This window comes from Silurus meridionalis, chromosome 12 (assembly GCF_014805685.1).
Source record: "Silurus meridionalis isolate SWU-2019-XX chromosome 12, ASM1480568v1, whole genome shotgun sequence".
NCBI classification, from domain to species: domain Eukaryota; kingdom Metazoa; phylum Chordata; class Actinopteri; order Siluriformes; family Siluridae; genus Silurus; species Silurus meridionalis.
Genome location: NC_060895.1, coordinates 19,012,825 through 19,025,675, shown reverse-complemented (window position 1 = coordinate 19,025,675; position 12,851 = coordinate 19,012,825). Strand labels below are relative to the sequence as shown.

The following is a 12,851-nucleotide window of genomic DNA, read 5'->3' as shown; positions in this document are numbered from 1 at the left end:
GTACGAAAGGGACAAAAACATCTATTCAGAACTTCAGTACAAACTCATTTACTGCTGTATATAATAAATATTGTCTTTAATGGCAAATAAAGCAACAAACAAAAGCAAGATAGAATAACACACTCAATCTTTTAATGTAAAAGAAAAGAAGAAAGAGGGAAAGAAAAAAGTCATACTTTATTCACCCCTACAGCTTTTATTCAAAAGATCCAAATAAAAATAAATATTATGTTTTAGGCAATTTTATTATTTCCATGTTCATCAAGCAATTAAAAAAAAAAAAAACAATTTCCAGAATAATGGGATTATTTCTTACATCACTACATTATCTTATCCCTGAGAGTGAGAAAGAGTTTTGGATTTTGTTGAACTCGTACATAACGGACAAAAATACTCATTAGAACTTTAGTACTAGTCTAGAAGAAGTATTACTACTGGGTTCTGAAGTGTAGGGTCAACAAAAACAAGACCGAATAACACACTCAATCAATCTAACATTCAAGAAAGAAATTAAAGGAAGGAAGAAATAAAGAAAGAAAATAAGAGAGAGAGAGAGAGAGAGAGAGAGAGAGAGAGAACAAAGAAAAGAAGAAAGAAAGAAAGAAAGAAAGAAAGAAAGAGAGAAAGAGTCATAATGTATTCACTCTTACTACTGTTATCACAATGAATTAATCAGTATTACACCTGAAAAGTCAATATGCTTTTATATCTTAAATATATTTTAGAAATTATTATAATCTCCATGCTCATCAATCATTAGATAAATGATTTCCAGAATCCTTGAATCCTTTCTGACATCCCTCCATCATCTTATCCAGAGAGAAGGAAAGAGAGACAGAGACAGAGAGAGAAGAAAATTAATGCATTGTCTCTGTTTGTTGTTCTTCCTTGATGTTGACTTTATCTCTGAACACACACCACACACACACACACACACACACACACACACACACACACACACACACACACACACACGCACTGCTGGAGTTTATTTTCAGATGTTTCTTTTTTTTTTTAATCTTAACCTTTGTCACTTCTTTACACGTTTCTATCGCTTGATGATTGTATTTACCACTTTATCAATTGAAAATCGCAATGACTTTATTCTCACTCGGAGGTGGTTCACGCATCTGGTGACACTGCGTATGATTGATCAGGACCATCTTCATGAAAAGGTCTTCATGAAGCATGTCCTGTGTGAACTATCAACCTAGAGTGAATTCTCAATGACTGGCTGCAGACTAGCATCCAGGGAGTCTGCTTTAGTGTCTGAGAATTCCAGTCGAGTTTTATCTCATGTCTTCTGTTCGCTTGTAGGAGTTTCAAGTAGTAAATTCTGGTTAAAAAAGGTTCAAATCAGAGTAGTCCTTCATCTGGAGGTTGTGATATCAATTCATGAGAAAACCAAAACATTGCACGTTATTGAGGTATCATTGAGCCATAGAGAAAGGATGTGTATCTACATGACACACGAGTTAGAAAAGTAATTTAGTTGGTTAGTAAGTATTTTAAGGTGCTTTGTGTATGCATGATGTTAAGTAAAATTTTCTACTGAATGTCCACAGCATGTTTGTCAGGGACATTGTGGGACACATTTCCGCCACTGACAAACCTACGATACCATTTTATTCTCTATCTGAATGAATAAGAAATATTTATCCTTGGCCTTAATGATACAGTTTGGATATTAATGTCGTTTTTATCAGACAAACACATCATATATGAAAAAGAGTGTGTGGACACCTGACCAAAGGTTTGTACAGTATATAGTTCCTGAACAGCCCATTCTACATTTAGTCCTTTTCTGCTCTTTTAATAACGTCCACTCTTCTCAGAAGATGTTCCACTAGATTTTGGATTGTGCTTGTGATCACGAGCGTTTTAATAAAGTCAGGTGAGGAGGCCTGGTGTGCAGTCAGTGTTCCAATTAATTCCAAAGGGTTAATAGCAGAAATATCAGACATAATCTCGAATAAATGTTTGTAGGAATCTCATTTGTCAAGAAAATCTTCATAAAATTTAAAATATAAACTCATAAGACATGTGGCTTTCAACCCAGTACTTCTCTGGATTGCTCCAGGACTGATTTCATGAATTTATATATGAAATAATAATAATGTTCAATGCAGGAAATGTATATCCAGGGCTTGTCATCATTTTTAAATTATTATCTTTTTGAGCAACATCAACTTTGACAGTAAAGCTCAGTGTCTTCTTTCCAATGATATCTAAATTGTGTTTGTAGCATGTTTTTGTCAGGAACTGTTAACATTAAAATTTATGGAGGGCATTTCAGCTGTGAGTCCTAAAATTTGGGCTGGGTGAGGCAGGGAGAGGAGAACCAGACATAGTCTCAGATAAATGTTTGTAAGAATCTAATTTTTCATAATATCTTCATTGAATTTAAAATATAAACTCATGAGAAATGTAGCTTTTGTGAAAAGAAGTGTACTTTTCTGGATTGCTCCTGGACTGATTGCATGTATTTATATATGAAGGAAAAAAAATTCAATTCAGGATTTTTTTTTTCTTACGGTACTACATCATATATAACTTTCTATAACTTATTATCTTTTTGAGCAATATTAACTTTGAATAATGGACAATAAAGCTCAAAGTGTCTTCTTTTTAAAGATATTTAAATTGTGTATGTAGCCCACTTTTATCAGGAACTGTCAACATTTAAAGTTAGGTAGGGCATTTCAGCTGTGAGTCCCGAAATCTGTGCCGAAGGCTTACAGGTTAAAGTTCAGAGCTCTCAAGATCTTCTACTCTAACCCTTGGAAACCATATCTTAATGGAGCTCTTTTTATGTACGGGGGCATTGTCTTGCTGAAGCATGTTTGGGTCTCCTAATTCAAGTGATGGGGAAGATTTAACGACCCAAAGACATCCTATACAACTGTGTGAATCCAACTTGTGGCTCACAGAGTAGATCTATGTAATTATCAAAAGATTTCTATGAAGTATCCGGACGTGTGCCCACTTTGAAAGATGATACGCACCTTCCATAACAGGCTTTAGTACTTACTTCAAAACCTTTTGATTAAAGTCAGATTTGCTTTATCAGTCTGATGTTTTCCGTCGAATGCAGTTAATAACTTAACAAAGTATAATCATAGGAAGCTGAGAAAAACTGCTCTGACTGTTTATTTACAATGATCAAGTTGAACATTATGTTAAGTTAAGAAATGTGTAACAAAAAACTTAAATGCTGTGCAGGGCAACACAAAGCAAGGCATCTGGCCACTCTGTTAGACTGATTTGATTCTTAGTGAAGAGTCTTAAAATGTGTATATTGATAGAGATTGAAGGGTTTCTGCTAAGTTGCGTGAATGTAATCCTCAACCATATTTGTTCTAGTTTCTAGTAATTGGGCGAATACGATTCAGTTCCACTCTTCAAGAATCGGTTGGTCAACTTGGATGTGGGAAATGGTGAATGTGCATGGATTAAAAAAATGCTTTCAGCATGATAGTCATGCAAATTGTAAATCTTAAACGCTGTAGAAGAAAGTAAGGGGGTTGCTGAAGTGTGCTTGCAAGGCACTTTAATGTCAAACCAGGAAAATAGTGCATTGTATCATGCATTATTATTTTTGAAAAATCAGCCCCTAACTTTGTATCAGTTAAATATTTTTTTAGTGCTCGGTGTGATGTGCAGACATTTCAATTGACTAATTGACGGCGACGTTAAATACGAAGTGCATTGCTTACCTACAGTATGCTGTTCAAATTGCCTTTGTGTGTCTAGTTTTGTAGATCAGGCCGAGGATGCTTCGAAAGCATCGGGAGGTGAAGTACAGTGGGCTTCATCCTTATCATCTGGTATAAAGTCAATCCAGAGATTAATGGGATTTGATTTGATATTTTGCAGATTGCACATGTACTTTTGAAGGTGAGTATTAGAGGTCTGTGATAATGAGACTGACACAGCTGGAGCAGGAGCTGGATTCAGCTCACCGAAAGGACGTCTGGGGGAACAAAAAAAAGAGAAATCTATCATAAGATAATGGGATGAGGATAATGGTGCATTTTTTTTTGTTATTCTTTCGAAATGTTGAGGAGAATGATTACAATTGTACTACTTCTCAACACACACACACACACACACACACACACACACACACACACACTTCTAACAGGTCTAAAGCAGTGTCTAAGTAGTGCACTTGCAAGTGTATATTTTTAAAGGAGATTCACAAACCAATTAAAAATGTGGAAAGAATGCTTCCTCGTGTCTAATTGATTCCCAGGGGCAATTTTTGTATATTTTGTGTTTGTGTGTGTGTGTGTGTGTGTGTGTGTGTGTGTGTGTGTTTGGGGCTAGTGCTACACAAAAACATAGAGGAAAGGAGGAGAAATAGGGCAGAATTAAACAACCCGAGAATGCAGCTGAAAGCAGAGAAAAAAAAAGATGGATTATGAAAGGAAACGACTTTACAGCGAATGAGATGCATGTGCTAAACTCTCTAAAAATGCAAATTGTTGTGCATTATAGTACATGGAAAACTAATCGGAGTGCTGCAAAAAATACGAATGGGCAAATGGGAATGAATGAATGAGCTCCTAAACTGAGGGGAAACAATATTATAACCTTGAAGAAACTGAGCTTGTCACTACACCCTTTTGACTGCACATTTAAACTCCTTGATGTTTTTCCGTGTGTGTCAGAGCCGAGCCCTTTCTATTTTCCGGGCATAGAAGCTACTAGACTTCTACTTTTGCTTAATATAGATACAGTTGAGCCTGAAATCTAAACATGAAGGTCTTCTGCAGAAGTTGCCTAAAGCACTGCCTCACTGTAATACTGCATCCAAGCAGGATGCATTTAAATAACCTATTACTGTAACTCTACACATCACACTCTCTCTCTCTCTCTCTCTCTCTCTCTCTCTCTCACACACACACACACACACACACACACACACACACACACACACACACACACACATTGTGCATATGCATGTATGTAAAACTTCACATCTGCCTAAACTGATACTCTGAATTGATTTACATAAAATATTTCCAGAAATAGCACATAAGTATAAGAACAGAGCTGAGCTCAACCCCTGGATAATCAGTCTAAACAGCTTCAGTGTGAACAGAACAAATCACTTTGAGTGGGTTTTCCTTATTCCTTTTAATTGGATCAAAGAGAGCAAGATGGCTGATTAACAAGCAACCCAATCACTTGCCCACATGATGATTAACAGCATTATGTTCGATAGTTGCACTTGCACACACACACACACACACACACACACACACATGCATGCTCACTGCAGGGGGTAAAGATTGACAAATCAGTGTGCAGAGTCTCAATATTTACAAAAAAGCTACATTGATTCGCAAATCGATCCAAGTGCCGCTGTTTTGGTCCAAGTCTGATACCAAACAACACACACACAAACAAACAATCATACTAAGCTGTTTATTTATGTCATTTACCTACATCCTGAAATTAATTTAGCTCTCTTTCATACTTCTGTGAAGGAGGTGTGGCCTGTGTGTCTATCAACAAAATAAAGGAGGTGTGGCCTGTGGATCGCTCAGTATATTGAAGGAGGTGTGGCCTGTGGATCTGGCAGAATATAGAACGAGGTGTGACCTGTTGATCTATCAACAAAGTGAAGGAGGTGTGGCCTGTGGATCTCTCAGTTTATTGAAGGAGGTGTGGCCTGTGGATCTCTTAGTATATTGAAGGAGGGGTGACCTGCTGATCGATCAACAAAGTGAAGGAGGTGTGGCCTGTGGATCTCTCAGTATATTAAATGAGGTGTGGCCTGTGGATCTCTTAGTATATTGAAGGAGGTGTGGCTTGTTGGTCTATCAACAAAGTGAAGGAAGTGTGGCCTGTGTATTTGTTAGCATACCAAAACAGGTGTGGCCTCCGGATCTGTCTGTATGTTTAAAGAGGTGTGGCCTGTGGGTCTGTCAGCATATTGAAGGAGGTGTGGCCTGTGGGTCTGCCAGCAATGTGTATTAGGTGTGATCTATAGTTCTGCTAGCCCTATGAAGGAGATCGAGTGGCTTATAGGGATGTGTGTAGGTATATCAGCACATTGAAGCAAATCTGCTCTCTGTGTTTGTAACTTCCATGGATGAAAGTGTGTCCTTAGAATTTTAATATCCCTGTAATGGAGGAATGGAGGTGTGGCTTCTAAACATGACAAATGATCTAAGCATTTCTTATGTACCTGTTTCTTCACATATAACCTCTTTGTCACTTTCATTAAGAGATGTAATTGAGGTGTGGTTGTACCTGTAACACTCACTGAAGGAACTGTGGCCTTGTTAAGTGTAAGAAAAGGATGTATGGCCTGTGTGTTTGGCAGTGAATGTGGTGTGGCCTTCCAATCCTGTTTGTTTGTTATTGGGCCACATACTGCATTAAAACCTCTCCTAGTGGAATTGTCTTGTATGTATCAGGATTGATGACACATCATAGAGTCCCGGGATGGGAGACACACACCACTGATGTAAAGAAATGCACAACACACAGTAAATGATAATTTATCAATACAACCTCAGTTAAATGCCAAAAGACTGAAGTGGAAAGGCAGGAAGAAGGAGAGAGAGAGGGAGGCATTAAGGAATGGAGGGAAAGATTCACTGAAACGTGCTTTTTTATTAAAAACAAAATAAACGCCAAAGAGCGCAGTTTCTGTGATAAACTATCGGCAATGGAAGTCGCACATAATGACGTCTCTGTTACCTTTGCTCTTTAAATTTGTGCCGAAAGGGCAAATTTGTACAGCTTCCTCTGTTCCCTCTCTCTTTCTCTCTTTCTCTGTCCTCTTGGCAGGTGATGAAGTCATATATAATAATGGGTCTGTGTTATCAGTGCTCTCTAAATGTGTGACAAAAAGGCAAGTTTATCGAGCTTCATTCTCCCTTTTTTTTCTTCCCTCTCTTCACTCTCTTCCCCCATGTCCCTCTCTCTTTTGCTTCATCTATTTCCTCTCTCTGTTCTTTGTTGCTGTCTCACCCTCTCTATCAGCCAGGTAAAGAAGACTGTCGGCTCGGTGTTCTTTCAGTCTGTGACAAAATGTCAAATCTAAAGAGTTTTCTTCCTTTACACCACATGCTGAATTTCTTTTTCTTTCTCACCTTTGTTCATTTCTTTTAATGAAGAGACTGTGTTGTCTTTGTTCTTTTAAAATTGACAAATCAGCAAATTTTAAGAGGCTTCTTTCGCTTTGTTTCTCATTCTTTTCTCCCTCCTCTCTCTCTCTCTCTCTCTCTCTCTCTCTCCTTTTCTCTTGCTCCCTCCTCTCTCTTTCTCAGATATGATCCATCATTCAATTTCAGAAATTCTATTTATCTATTTCTCTGTTATAGTATCTAGTGTGTATCACACATCAGGGTGACATTGTGTGGGTGGAAGGCAATCTGCTGCCTGCATTAGCCAGTTGCGATCTTGTCGTCACCTGCACCCCCTCTTTCTCTTTCTCTTTCTCTCTCTCTCTCTCTCTGTCTTTTTCCTCCAGCTGAAGGATAACTGGATGAGGTTAATTCCAGCAGCTTTGGAACCCTTTACCGCACGTTACTGTCTCTCTGAGTGACAGAATTAAGCTGAGATTGACAGATGATGGCGAGGTGACTGTGACCTGTGTGTAGAGTGACTAAAAGGAGAAAACCTTTTTATTTTTTCATTTTTATATTTTTTTACAGGCCTAAATGGGGCCAGTCGCCAAACCTTTATTTGTTTTCTGTTGATAGATCATCTATTGAATTTTTCCTGCAGCAGGGCCCGACTGTGCTCTTTAGCCTCGAAAAAGATATATGTAAGAAAATAGAAAGTTTAAGACACAAAATGGTGAGGAGATGAAATATATTGCAAACTATAGTCGATATCTTTCAAAGTAAAATATATTTCAACTGTAATAGGGAGAGAATCAATGACTTGGTGGAATGATGAGGCCACTCTAAAACATATGCATTAGAAAAGAAGTGTTATTGCTCTAATAGTTCAAATCGAATCCAATGACATCATATTTCTTAATCAGTCATAAATAGATGCTGTTTTTACATACAGTAAGTTTCAGCAGATATAAGGGTTTCGATCACCATCTTCTTTCTTTCTTTCTTTCTTTCTTTCTTTCTTTCTTTCTTTCTTTCTTTCTTTCTAGTAATAATAGTAATAATAATAAGACAAGTATGTTTGTTAACCCTGGAGGCATAAAGTCCTCTATCTTGCAAACTCTCTTCTAGAGGTTTCAACACTGACACTGTAGACTCCTTCCATATATATTCAAGACTGAATATTATAAAAGTCCCTGTAAATAACACTGTATTAGATTGATTTGAATTTGATCTTTTACCAGGATTTATCTAAAGTAGTAAGTAATTAATGAAATCAGTAAATACCAATGGGATAAATCGAAAAGATCAACAGGACAGGAACCAAAAATGGCTTTGCAAATCAAGAAAACTTAAGTGGAATGGTGGATATTGAAGTGGTTCATCAGTAACTGATAAAAAAAAAAAATGCTTATACAATATTTCAGATTTATCCTTTCAGGAATCGGTTGTTCAAATAGTGGGCGGTTGTTCAAAAAAACTGTTTCTGTTAATGCTCTTTAGCAGGAGGCTGCCAGTTAAAATAAACAGAAACAGCATTTTAAGAGAAATTCTTGTACACAAAATTCTTCAGAAGCTGGACATAAAACACTAAAGAATGCACAGCACTGGCGTTAGCCGCTAGCCACTTCCTGGTTAGCGGCTAACGCTAGCACTATGGATTCTTTAGTGAGCAGAAAGAAGGCGGGACTTCCAGGGAGCACATTATATTTTGTAGGTGTTTAAAGCCAGTCTAATTTGCTTGTCTTATATTCTTAAATACTGGAATTTGTTCTAAAACACTACAAACATTGAGTGATATCTCATCGAAGCATAGCCTGTATTCCAGTGTTTTTACAAATTATAATCAAGCATACTTTGATGTTAGTATGCACAAGCAATGTGTTTACAGAGCATACACAAGTATTTTCCAGTGATTTATTTTTTTTTTACAGAATATACATGTGCATACTCCAGAGTTATTACAGAGTATATACAAGAGCATGCTGATGATTTTGAAGTGTATATACAGGCATACTTTGATGTTAATAGAGAGAATATACAAATGCATTATTCAATGTATTTACAGAATATACACAAGCATACGGCAGTATATTTACACAATACATACAAGCATAATCCGGTGTTCTTATATATAAAAATGCACTCGGACGATTTTACAGAGAATGTAAAAGCGTACTCCAATGTTTTAACATTTAGACATCTCAGACATTAGAGCCCGAATATTTTAAAAAGTTGTTATGTAGGTGAGGCTGCAAGTGCAAATGCAATGAGCACCAATGTTCTCCAATTACCGCACTTTTAATATATCATTCAGGTTTCAAACATGCACTGGACAGATTTCTCAGTGTGAATGCACTACTCACTGTGAGCTGTAGATACACAGAGAGAGAGAGAGAGAGAGAGAGAGAGAGAGAGAGAGAGAGAGAGACGGAGCGAGAGTGAGATCATTTGTCATTACGCTTCCAGAATTATAGTCACATGGTTGGATGCACAACTGCCTACTGCTCTACACATGAACATGCCGTGACATTTAGGTTGCTGATAAAGCTATTGAAAAGTATTTAAAAAAAAGAGAAAAGGAAAACAAAAAAATGGGAACCATGCTTGAAGGAATGAAAAGACGAAAGGCAATCACTTCACCATGTCGAAAAGGCATTCTCTAGTACTGAACTTTTAATTATGATTCAGGAACGACGGGGCTTGTCCCAGTTGGAAGCCTATAATTACAGCCATTCTGACATGATTTGATGGCATAGACCATTATAGTCTGCTGTAAGCTTCCTTTTTTTAATGAACAAAGTGCATATTATTCCTCTAACAAAAGCACTGAGACGTTACATACAAGAAAATTAGAATTTTTATAGGGCAGTCAAAATTATGCAAACATTAATCATTATATAGATCTGTCATGAGATGGTCATTTGTTCAGCAGCTTTTAATAATGTAAAATGGTTCCTCATGATCAGGTTGTGTGTTTTTAATTATGATTTTTAATTTTTATGTAAGCTAAAGAAATATAACCACTGATGTGGAACAGTTGGTTTGGTTTGAGTCAGGTGTTCCCAAGCTAGACTTTACAGGTACCTGACCCTGACCAGGACAAAACGTTACTGAAGATGAATTTATAAACCAAAGTTTCCGGGTTGCCCTAGGGCAGGGGTGGCCTTTGGCTCTTTGGCTGGTTTCATGCGGCTCTTATGTTCATATCAAAGTTTGTGTTTGTGTTTTTTTTTTTATGTTCGTGTTCGCTTTGCTTGAGTTCAATACAGTATTTTTAAGACTTACCGTAATTTCCGGACTATAAAAACGCACCCATATATAAGCACTGAATTTGACAAAGATTTTGATTTTAAACATAAATAAGCGTCTACACTGAAACTAATGAACTTTACACAGGCTTTAACGAAAGACAGTGTCTGTTACACGGTGTAACTGGTGAAATATATTGTGGCTCCTTTAAGAGCAGAGCGGCATTTTGGGAATAGCCTGCCCCGCATTTTTCCGCTATTACTGCATGTGTGCAAGACCGAGGAATATGTCCTTATTATTTTCTGATGATCACTTCTACGTTTCTTTTACTAACCCATAACGCTGTTGCCAAGAAAAATAAAAAAGCACGAGTTTTAGAAACCTGTCTGTGCTTATATGATTTCTGTTGCAACTGGAGTTAGTGAGCTCTCCCTTCACCCAGACTCAACGCGTTACAACAGCTTGTATCTAAACAGTAGCCTACCAAGAAAGTCATTGTTCACTGTCTTCCTCTTTCCTTTCACAACTATTTCTTTCGAGAGTTTATCTTTTGGCATCGTCGTGTGTTTAAAAAAAAATTTTTTTCTCCCGATGCCGTGCAGCTCAGAACACAGGTGAGGTGCGTTTTTTCGTTTACGTTCGGAAATTTCATTGGTCTAATGTTATGGGGCTCAGTTTTTTGGCTTGAAGTTTGTGAAACCAGGAAAAACCTAGGAAAAATGTATAAATAAGCCACTTCGTTGTTTAAGCTGCGGGGTTCAAAACGTGGGAAACGGTTATAGTCCGAAAAATACGGTAAATGATCTTGCCTCTACTGGGAAACTTAGCGGTATTTTCATCTCAGCATATAAAAAAAACCCCCACAAACACAAACTTTGATATGCAAATGTTTTACTTACATTTTAAATAAACAATTTGTGTCAAGTTCGCTCTCAAAATGGCAGGGAAAAAATGCACAGCAAAACAAAAATAGGAAGATGAACACAGGACGTTTTTAACAGAGTGGGAGAGTTTATATTTTTTTGTTGCCATTCTGCCTTATATGTCAGGCGTCATTAGCACATTTCAAAGCTTCAAATCTTTAGCGCCACTTCAGCTCACTCCATGCTAACATCGACCAGGAATTTCCAAAAGGGACTGAACTTCGCAATGCTTGCATCGTATCAACTGGCTTGGAACATTGCACAGGCTAAAAATCCATACAATGAAGGGGAGTTTGTTAAAAAATGCCTCAGGGACGTTGTTGAAATCTTGTCTCCTGAAAACGACAAACTAAAACGCATGGTATCAGACGTCCAACTGTCCCGCCACACTGTTGAACACAGAATATTGGACATTAACACGGCTATTGAATCACAGTTGCACTCTGACCTTCAAGCATGTGAGTATTTTAGTGTCGCATTGGATGAGAGTTGTGACATACAACACATGCCTCAGTTGGCAATATTTGCACGGTCTGTGTCAAATGATTGTGTGATCAAAGAGAACTCCTTGATATTGTACCATTAAAAGACAGAACCTGTGGCATAGATGTGAAAGAAACCATGATGGCTGCATTTGTGAAAGCAAATCTGCCCATACGGAACTGCAATAGCCACGGATGAAGCGCCAGCCATGATCGGATCTGTGAACGGGCTTGTGGGGCTTTGCAAAGCTGACCAAACATTTCCTGAGTTTTGGAATTTCCACTGCATCATCCACAGGGAGCAACTCGTGTCTAAATCATTGAATTTAGACAACGTCATGAAGCCTATGATGGAAATCGTCAACTACATCCGCACACATGCGCTTAACCATTGGCAATTCTAGAATCTCATCACTGAGTTGGACCAAGGGCTTCCAGGTGACCTGCCGCTGCACTGCACTGTGAGGTGGCTGTCAAAAGGCCAGGTACACTCTCGCTTCTTTGAGCTTTTGGATGCCGAGAAACTGTTAATGGAAGAGAAGGACAAGGACTATCCCGAGCTCTCGGACCTCAAGTGGATTATGGATCTGGCCTTTTTGGTCGACATGCTGTGTCACTTGGACAGACTGAACATGACCCTGCAGGGTAAATTAAAAATGCTGCCTGACCTGGTGCAAAGTGTGTTTGCGTTTGTCAACAAACTGAAGCTGTTCCAGGCGCATATTCAAAAGGGAGATTTAACGCATTTTCCCACTCTGCTAAAAGCCAGTCGGCAAGTCACCAGACAGATATGCAACACTGGTTGAAAACCTGCACGAAAGCTTTGTGACCCGGTTCCGTGATCTACAACTGAAAAGGCCACAGATTACGTTCCTCGTCGACCCATTTAATGCAGAGACGGACTGTTTAAAAGCCCCGCTAGTCACAGACGAGGCTGCGGCTGAGTTGGAGATGATCGATCTTTGTAAGGAGGACCAACTGAAACCTGCTTTAAGGGAAGGGACCATTGAGTTCTGGAAAAGTGTGCCAATGGAAAAATACAATGTCAAACAGGCTGCGCTTATGATACTGTCAATGTTTGGGTCAACATACGTCTGCGAGTCTGTGTT

At 38.2% G+C, this 12,851-nt stretch overlaps 1 protein-coding gene across 1 annotated transcript in view; it reads left to right on the top strand.

Moving 5' to 3' along the window:
* Positions 1–12,851, top strand: part of clstn2b (calsyntenin 2b) — a 265,401-nt gene that overhangs the window by 553 nt on the left and 251,997 nt on the right. The window lies entirely within an intron of this gene.